This window comes from Dipodomys merriami, unplaced genomic scaffold (assembly GCF_024711535.1).
Source record: "Dipodomys merriami isolate MVZ:Mamm:240054 unplaced genomic scaffold, mDipMer1.0.p SCAF_22, whole genome shotgun sequence".
Classification (NCBI taxonomy): Eukaryota; Metazoa; Chordata; class Mammalia; order Rodentia; family Heteromyidae; genus Dipodomys; species Dipodomys merriami.
The window spans coordinates 24,672,893-24,682,467 of record NW_027203604.1 but is presented as its reverse complement, the minus strand read 5'-3'; the positions used below and the strand labels follow the sequence as shown (position 1 = coordinate 24,682,467).

At 44.9% G+C, this 9,575-nt stretch overlaps 1 long non-coding RNA gene and 1 pseudogene across 1 annotated transcript; one reads left to right on the top strand and one right to left on the bottom strand.

Moving 5' to 3' along the window:
* The first annotated feature begins 2,679 nt into the window (after positions 1–2,679).
* Positions 2,680–4,244, top strand: LOC138834635 (uncharacterized). The gene is made up of 2 exons (XR_011374224.1): positions 2,680–3,284; positions 3,579–4,244. It is a non-coding gene; the product is annotated as an uncharacterized lncRNA (long non-coding RNA).
* Positions 4,245–6,195: 1,951 nt separating this feature from the next.
* Positions 6,196–6,992, bottom strand: LOC138834634 (isopentenyl-diphosphate Delta-isomerase 1 pseudogene; annotated as a pseudogene).
* Between the last annotated feature and the right edge of the window lie 2,583 nt (positions 6,993–9,575).

Below are 9,575 nucleotides of genomic sequence, written 5' to 3'. Positions count from 1 at the left end.
GAGGACGACACTCATTCACGAGGAGGGTGCACACTCACCAGGAAAAGAGCACTCACTATGCAAGAAAACACTCACCATAAGAGCACTCATTCATCAGGAGAGTGCTTACCAGAAGAACACTCATCGACAGGATACTCACCACGAAAAAAGCACTCACTGAGCAGAGGAATACTCACTCACCATATGGAGGATATTCACTCACCAGGAAGAAGGCACTCACTCACCTGGAGAGCACCCAAATCACCAGGAAGTAGACACTCCATCAGGAGAATGTTAGGAAAGTGGAGAATGGAAAAGAAATAGACCAGACTCCATTCTTAACAGGATAGGACTGTTTATTGCCAGCAAAGGACACAGACCTTCTCACAGGTATGGAGGTTGTGCCTGGAGTGGAGTTGCAGTCAAGGCTTTTATGGGGTCTGAGACAGAGGTTGAGTTTAGTATGGGGGGAAAGGGTGACTGTAGATGCAGGTAGAGAATAGGGTAAGTGTAGTGATACTTGACTCCCTTGTCCAAGAACTCAAGTGTTTTAATGTTTGAATAGGTTTACATTTCTTGTCTAGACAGTTTGACCTCCACAGAGTCCAGTTCTTTGTCTTCCAACCTCTTAACCCTTTCCTAGCCTCACAGTTCAGCAACAGAGCCTTACAGGCTAGTCCCACAATGGAATGGTTTACAGGCAGGCTCAGGTCCGATTGCCCTGCCTGCTTCCTACAGTCTGCGATTATCTTGCCTGAGGTCTGTATGCACCTGGGAAAATAGGGTGAGGGTCAATCCTTCAGAGAACACTGACTAGTCAGCCTGAGGACACTCAGTCACCAGGAGAACCCTCACACACACATCAGGAAGAGGGCACACACTCAGGAGGAGGACACTCACCAGGAAAAGAAAACTCACTCACCAGAAGAATACTCATTCTCCAGGAAGAGGACAGTAACTCACCAGGAAAGAGCACTCCCTCAGCAGGATAAAACGTCAGTCAAGTGGGGCTCAGGGCCCTGGCCACCCATACACTGACAGGGTAGTGGTCCTGGCCACAAGCACTCATCTCAGCTGCAGGCTCTATGGCTCAGCACTGCCTTTGCCTCCAGCTTGGATTTCCTTTGACTCTACCCCTGTCTACCTGTCTCAAGATTCCTGCTTGCACTATCTAAGACTTCTAAAATAAAATTTTAAAATGCCAGAAATAACTGATAATATGTGTGAATGCTTTACTAAGGAAATTTCTTCTAGAGCCTTTGGCTGACCCAGGTCTGGCAAGGGTGGACTTGGAACTAGAGGCTGGACCCTAAGGGGCCAGGCCACCTTCCTGCCAGATTCAGAGCCCTAGGAAAGCTCTGGACAGGCATCCATGCAGCCCTGGGCAAAAGTTAGGGAGGAAGGGGAGGCGGATAGGTTCTCAGGGCAGCCGGGGAAGATGGGCCAGAAACCTGGGAAGAGGAGTGGAGGGGCAGCTGGGATCATAGGGCAACCTGGGTCGAGTGACAGAAGACTGGCCAGGGTCTCCGCACATCTCAGAATGAGGGGCTGGGGGCTGGCCAGGGTCTCAGGGTAGTGGGGGCTGGTGTTGGACAGGTTTCCAGAGGGAAGGGTCAGAGGGCGAGCTGGGGTCTTGAGACATCTCAGGACCCCGGCCAGCTGGGGTCTCCAGACAATCCTGGACAAGGGGAAGAGGGCTGGTCCGAATCTTGGGACTGCCTGCCTACCAGCCAGTAGTGGGGGGGGGGGGGGTGTTCAGGGCAACCTGGGGAAAGGGGTCGAGTGCCAACTGTAGTCTTGGGGCTCAGGCAGATGGATGAGTGTGGGTATCCAGGAAGCCCTAAGGGGCCAGGGCCCTGATGGGGTCTCTAGTCTTGAGACAACACGGAGAGAAGAGGTGATAGCCAGCAGGAATCTCTCGGGGCAGCCCAGGGCTAGAGGCCAGAATCCAAGGGCAACGGGGCTGAGGAGCAGGTGGACAGCCCTAAAGGTCTCGGGCCTGGGGCAAGGGGCCACGACGGGCTGGCCAGTATCTCAAGGCACCTCAGGACAAGGAATCGAGGACAGCCCTGGACAGGGGTGAAGGTTGGCTGGACGGGTGTCTGGAAGGCCTGGGTGTAAGGGGCCACGGTATAACGCGAGGTCTTGGGGCAACTGGGACAAGAGGCATAGGGCTGACCGGTCCGGGGATCCCGGGCCATGTTGGAGCCAAGGTTAGGCCGGGTCCTTAGGAAGCCCGTGGCAAGGGACTAAGGGCTGGCCAGGGTCTCGAGCAACCGGACAAGGGGCCTAAGCCGGCCAGAATTTAGGGGTTACCTAAAGCAAGGGGCCGAGGACTGAGGCCAGGATCTCGAGACAGTCCGAAGCAAAGAGCCAAGGGCGGAAGGCCGGCCGGGGTGCGGGGCATTTTGAGACGAGGGGCCAATGGCGTCGGGAATCTCGGAGCAGCCTGGGATGAGTGGCCAGCCAGCCCTGGAAGTCCAAGGCAAGAGCCTGGGATCTGGACCAGTCCTCCAGGCAGCCCTGGGGAGGGGGAGCGGGAATCTGGCGGGTCTTGGGGCGGTCCTGGGGAATGCCCACCTCAGCAGCTCCAAGCTCAGCACGGCCTCGGCCGCCACCGCACGGACTTCCCACGGCCCCGCCCTCGCCCACTTGTCTCGGGGATTGCGCTTGCGCCCTGCGAGGGGGCGGGGGAGAAACACTCCGGAAATGACTGGTTAAATGCGGAAGCTCAACCAAGAAAGTTTCCAGTAACGGCTGGCTGGCGAGGCCTGGCGGCGGGTACCTGGAACCAAAGACTGCGCCGCAGCGGCCGGGTCTCGCCCCGCCCCCAGCCGAGGAGGGGCGGGACGCAGTGTGGGGCAATCCTGGGCGAAAGGCCAAGGGCGCCGGTCGGGTCTGGTAGAAGCCCGGGACAAGCCGCTGGGATCCAGACCTGGTCTTGAGGCAGCCCGAAGCGAGGGGAGGGGGCGGCTGGGCGGGTCTCGGGGTGCCCCCCCCCCAGCGCGCTCTCGGGATCGCCAAACCAATCACCTCAGCTTCCAGATCCCAGGGCTCAATTCCCTTATCTTCCCTCCAGTCCATCTGGGGCGATTCACACTTGCCCTCTCTGACCAGAAAAAAAAAACACGCCAGAAAGAACTGATTACTTGTGGGAACGTTGTACCAAGGAACTTTCCCGTTGTTTTTAGCGGTCTGGCGGGGGCGGAACCAAAGGCTGCCCCTCTGGGGGCCAGCCCCCCTGCCTGCCGGGCGCAGCCTGCTAATGCCACCATTCCACAGCTGGAAGGAATGACAGAAGACAAGTAAAGCAGGCTGGGGAGGGGCCCTGTCAGCTGGAGCAGGAGGGTTAAGGAAGGGGGGTGACAGGATGAATGTGGTTGAAATCGTTTATCTGCCTGTGTGAGAAAAAGCAATAACCCTGTTGAAATTGTTTTGTGAAGAGAGAAAGGGGTGGGGGGGGGGGGGAAGGGGCTGGTATGGTCCATTATTTGCTTGGCTATGCACTGCTGACTTAAGCACCTCCTTCTGCCTCCTCTACCTGGCTTTGCACTGCCTGGAAGTGGCCAGGCTCCCCATGATGGCATCTTCCCCTACAGGAGTGACTATGGACTGTGTCCCGGAACTGCTGCGGGTTCCAGCGAGCTTCAGCTTCCTCTTGCTCGCAGTCATGACATTGGATCAGACGAACAAGGCCGACATCTTCGACGAAATTTCTGCACCTCTGGCCAACAAGTGCACACCGCAAAGCAGTCATCCCAGGCCCCATCCTGGGCTACCTGCTCTGCCGATGACTTTAGGAAGGCCCTGTAAATGACAGGCATGGGTGTGCGAGGTCTTACTCCATGGGCTATCTGAAACCTAGAGGACCCGATGCTTCTCCTGGGTAGGCCCCTGACCAAGGTGGGCCTAGGCCAGGAGACATTGATCAAGGAGCAAACTTAGGGTGGAGTGAACCTGGGGTCAGGCTACTACTTGCTCCATTTCTTTTTATTTTTGTTTTTCTATATGTATTTTATTGTGAAAATACCGTACAGAGGGGTTACAATTCTGACACCACAAGTCCTTACCATTCATTGCCTGCTGTGTTCGAAAACTCTTCTGATGAAGTGAGGAGTCAAATGAGATGTTGCCATAAGTGAATATAGAAATGTCTCTAAGAAAATTCCAGTTTCTGGCTAGTTTCTTGAAATTACTTAAGATGATGGGTCAGATGCTCTGTGAAGTGTATTCTGTATGAAATAAAATCTTTCCATTATCCTTCCTATGAAGTGTTTGCCCCAATTTTATGATAAGGACAAGTTCAGACAGGTCCAGGTTGGAGACCTTATGAGAAACCATTATCTAATAAATGGTTGGATTGGGTTTCAAATTCAAGTATATGATGCTTAAAACTCATGTTCCTGCCATTCTCACACTTTTCCCTTTTTATTCCCTCTGAATGTTGGGAGAGGGTTTAGGCACCTTTTTTCTACCAAGGGTCATTTGGATATGTATAACATTACGACACAAAATTATCAGTACATGCAGACAACTGCAGGCAGCAGATGAGAAGCATACAGGAAGCATACCTGTCTGTCCCATCACATATCAAATGATTTCTAGGGCCTTATACCACCTAAGGGGCCAGTATTCCAAAGTATTGTGTTAGGTGTGTTTAGCTACTAGAAGAAGGTAGCAATGAGTAGCAAGAACCATTCTTGCTACTCCACTCTAATCTTGGTTTGGAGGTAAGTCTTGGGCAGCCTATTTGACAAGACCAGAAGCAGGTATCAGAAGAAAGAACTTGATTGGTGCTTTCTATGATGGTTTAATCTTCTCAGTACTATGACATAGGTGGTATGACAATTTGATGAGTTATCAGGGGCAGAGAAGCAAAACTCTCACTCAACATAGCTAATGTATAAGAGCAGACCCTGTCAATATCAACATATGCTATTTGAGGAAACTACTGATTACTTATAGACTTGCTTAGGTCTAACTAGGTAAAGGAAGAGCTTTGGAGCATTATTTCTATTTATTTTAGCTTTGTAAAAAGTTTTTGTTTTTCATTATTCATTACCCTACAACATTTAAGAATAATAAAACTGTCTTAAGATTTCTTGGAAACTTATGACAAATTGTAAAAAGTGCAATTTAAATATACATTCAACCTGAACATTGGTCTTCATTATTTCCCACTCCATTCCCCTAAAATAAAACGTGGCTATAGAATAGTGGCTCCTGGCCCAGGGGGCTTTTAATACAGTGTGTAATTTTGGTTGTTGTGGCAGACAACAGTTGGCAGACACACAGCTCATTGTGTAAGCACAATGAACTATCCATACCAAATTGTTATAGTGCCAAAGAGTTTCTTAACTCCAGTAAAGAGGACTTAGTGCCTCTTTTGTGAGTAGCCTGTTTCCACTATAATTCTTATAAACAGACTTTGCCACGATATATACTATTTAAAAGATTTAACTTAACAATATCATCACCAAAACTAACAGTTGACCTTAGGTAGCAAAAATGATCAAATCATAAATATCAACTTAAATAATAGAAATTAAGCAGTTACCCATCCAAAGATCTAACCAACTGTGAACTGAAAATACTTGAAAAACAGTGCATCTATATATAGTGCCACTTCCCTAAATAATACATCACTATTTGTATTAGGTATTACAGATGATCTAAAGTATACACAAGGATGAAGAAATACTATGTAATTTCATAAAAGACATGAACATTCAGATTTTGGTAAGAATGTCCTGAAAGGATGTCTGTATATTGTTTAATTTCCTTTGAAGCTGCTCTGCCACTTTTATTTTCCTTTGTGATGCTGAGGATCTCATGGCTTCCTGTTGTTTGGCAATCAAGCTACCACTGAGCTACCTCCCCAGTCCTTCTTTGACTGATCTGTTTAGAATATAAGTAGCAAACTAGGTTCTTCTGCCCATTTTTCTGGAATATAATAAAATTTAATGGTATATAAACACCTGGCAAACATGAGTTTTGAAATGTTTTTTTAAGCATAAAAAATGAAGAGCACTAACCTCTTCAATGTATTTGGACAGGTTAAATTAAGTTTTGCTTTCCTTTTACAATAATCTCTCAAAAACGTCTTTTGCAAATATTAGTGCATATATTTTGGTGTACGTTATAAAAAATTAAGTCAGTCAGTAGATGTTTGCCATTCAAATTTTGGTTGTAAAGTGTCCATGAATTCTCCAAAAAGGGAAACCCAACTTAAATTAACAACAGAAACCCCCAAAGTTTACTGCGTAAGGAAAATCATCCATCATCATTTAGCTACACATTCACATTCTATATATTTTCTCATGGTCAACAAACTGGTTCAAGTGATTTAATTTATCCCACCATTTAAAGAGGAAAGTCTCTACAATAATTTTAAATCATGGCGTTATCTTAATTTCACCACTGGCTGCTTTCTTCATAAGTTGTTCTAGTTCTTCCTTTGAAACATAACAGTAGCTTTTAATGTCATTGGGATCTGGATTCAAAGTTACATTCTTCCTCAAGAACAGGATGTAATCAATTTCATGTTCACCCCAAATACCATCAGATTGTGCCTTGTAGTGAATTTGAGTTAGATAATTAATTTCTTCTGGATGAACCTCTTCTAAGGGAATTCCTAATTCAGCTTTTTGACGCCTCTGGGCTGCTCGTCTCACACCAATGGCATCATTTTCTTCAAGTTCGCCTGGATTACTTAATGGATGACTACAACAACTATTGGTAAAACAACCTGGAAAAGTAATTTTAGCATCTGATCTTTGCTGTAGCAGAAGCTTATTTTCAGAGTTAAATAAGAAGACACTGATGCTCAATGCAAAAATCCTTTCTCAATATTTTCATTCAGATGAAAATTCTTCTTAGTGTCAGCCCCAATTTTCTTGTCATTTTCATCAATAAGAATACACATTTCTGCCAGGAGCTGAACCTGTTGCTCATCAAGATGGTTGGTATTTATTTCAGGCATTATCGCAAAATGTTTGCAGTGTCCTAGAACACTCAAGTCAAAGACACTCCATTATTTCTATTGAAAATTGCTTTTCCCTGGATTTTGCAACAGATCTACCAGCCAAGTATATATATATAATATATATATATATATATATATTATATATATTATATATATATATATATACCAGCCAAATATATATAAATATATATATATAATATCACAAAGCGCTAAATCACATGCACATATTCTGAGTGTAGCACTGATGTCTTTAGACATACTATTCTTTTATGTGTTTGATGATGGGAAAATCTGGACCAAGAGAGATATCAGCTTTCCTCCTATGTAAATGTTTTAGAAATATCTGCTAAGGGACAGATTTTTTAAAAAAATATCTGTGTGTGTGTGTGTGTGTGTGTGTGAGAGAGAGAGAGAGAGAGAGAGAGAGAGAGAGAGAGAGAGAGAGAGAGAGAGAGAGAGAGAGAGAGAGAGAGAGAATGAAAGAATTTGGGAGCAAAATAGAATAAAATCCCATTGACTAGTAGCATCTGTTTCCCAGATCTTTTGGCCTGTTGGTGTCACTCCTGCAATCTCCATGGTTGTGATCAAGTCTATGTCTCCACTCCTAATCAACGAACTTGCCTCATGATGGGTCTCATTCTCACTTCTGTTTATTAAATTTGAGGGTATAACCAAGAGAACTCTTCTTATTTTTTAAGTCCATTCATTTCAATGAGAACTATTCAAATCTTCTCAGCAAGTATTCAGTAAATGGTGCTCATGTTTTTCCCATAGAACCTTCTGCCTCTTACCCTTCATTCACACCCACCATTCTTTGAGTCTAAGAATAGTAACATTTGAAGATTTTTGTATTTTTTTAGTCAAGTAAATTTATTCTATGTAGAGAATCTACATTATTCTATATGTTAACATCAAACTCCCTGTCTTCCAAATTTAGATTATAGAGATATCTGATAACACTTTAATGTTTTTCTGCAATCATGACAAAATCCTGTAGAATTTATACATCAATGAAATAACTGCCTACCTCTATTTAGGTCATTGCATACACTTGCTCTAATTCATCTTGGTGCTGGCCAAATTAAAGACTTCATTATGTTATTGATGCCATTCATTTTTCTCCTGTTAGCAGGATTTAAAGTAGATATAACACAACACTCCTTGCTCTAGTATTTTCTGGGGGTTTTCAGAGTATGATCACAGTCCCCTTGCCTATGACAGGCTGACTAGGGAGACCAGGGAAGAGCTCTCCTTATTGTGAATCTAGGTATCTGCCATGATCTGCAATGGCTATTCTTCCACATTTAAATGACGCAAAGAGACAACTAAGAACCTCACTCTGTAACAAACACAGCATTCTCGACTCTAGTGTCAAATGCCTGTTCTCTTAGTAAGTAAGATGCAATCATGCATAGAAGATGAGCATTGGATATAGTAGTCCCCTCATACTCTAGGACATGTGTTCTGAGACCCTCAGGGGATACATAAAGGGCAAATACTACTATAGCCTGCACACACTGTTTTCATGCATCCGTAGCTATGATAAAATTTTAATTTATAGAGATTAAAAGTAAATGATAGAATAGTTACAGCAGTATTGTAATAAGGGTTATGTAAATGTGGTCTCTCTAAATACTAAATTGTATTGTAATATCCTCTCAGATGCTGGTTAAGTGCAGGTCACTGGAAATAAAGGAAATGAAACCAAGGCTAAGAAACACACTATAGATGGTTGATTTTACATAGCACTCATGTCAGGTTATACCAATTGTTGGCCTAGTAGCCTCTTCTCTCATAGTTTAGCATGCTCCTTTCCTAGGCAAACTAGGCCTATTTAGTAAAGGCAGTAAATAATCTCAGCCTCCACCCCCTTTACTTCGAGGGGGCACTCCTTTGGGGCAGCTATAACCATGTAAAGCAGCAAGATCCCTAGAGTGACCTTCAGGTCTGGGCAGCTGTAAGACCCTTTATATGCTACTTGGACAACAGCCATAAATCCTAGCTGCCATGACAAAGCCAATGGTCCACATGTCCACACCTAGGTCTCTGCCTCCTAGTTCTTGTAGGTTATATAGGTCACCTCAGACAATAGCTGGCACATCTTCTCTCTTGTGAGAAGGGGTCTTGCCGGTCCCTTTGCTGGTAATAAACTGTTCTTTGTTCTTTAGTGCCTGGATGTTTGCATGGTATTCTGGCAAGTCTAATGTAGTCTAATACTAGTGATGTTTCAAGATTAAAGAATGAAACTGTACATATAAACTAAATAGGACTACTCATAAAGGACTACTCATACTCAATTGAGAAAGTTGCCTTTGGGGGGAAGTTGAAGGACTAGAAAGACAAGAATAGAAATTGCAAGACTTGGGGATCACCACTGTGTGGTCATTTATATAAGGCACATGTCTGAGGGTCCTGGTTGCCCACAGGAGGACCATGCAAAGGTCATTTGATAAGCTGGTGGACGTCATTGCTACTCCAAGCCCGGATAAATCAGTGGGTAACAAATCATTTGGCTCTGAAGGCAAAATATTTTTAAAAAGCATGAGTTCCCACGGCCATTATCTCATGTCTGTAATCCTAGTTATTCTTGAGGATTGTGGTTTGAAGCCAG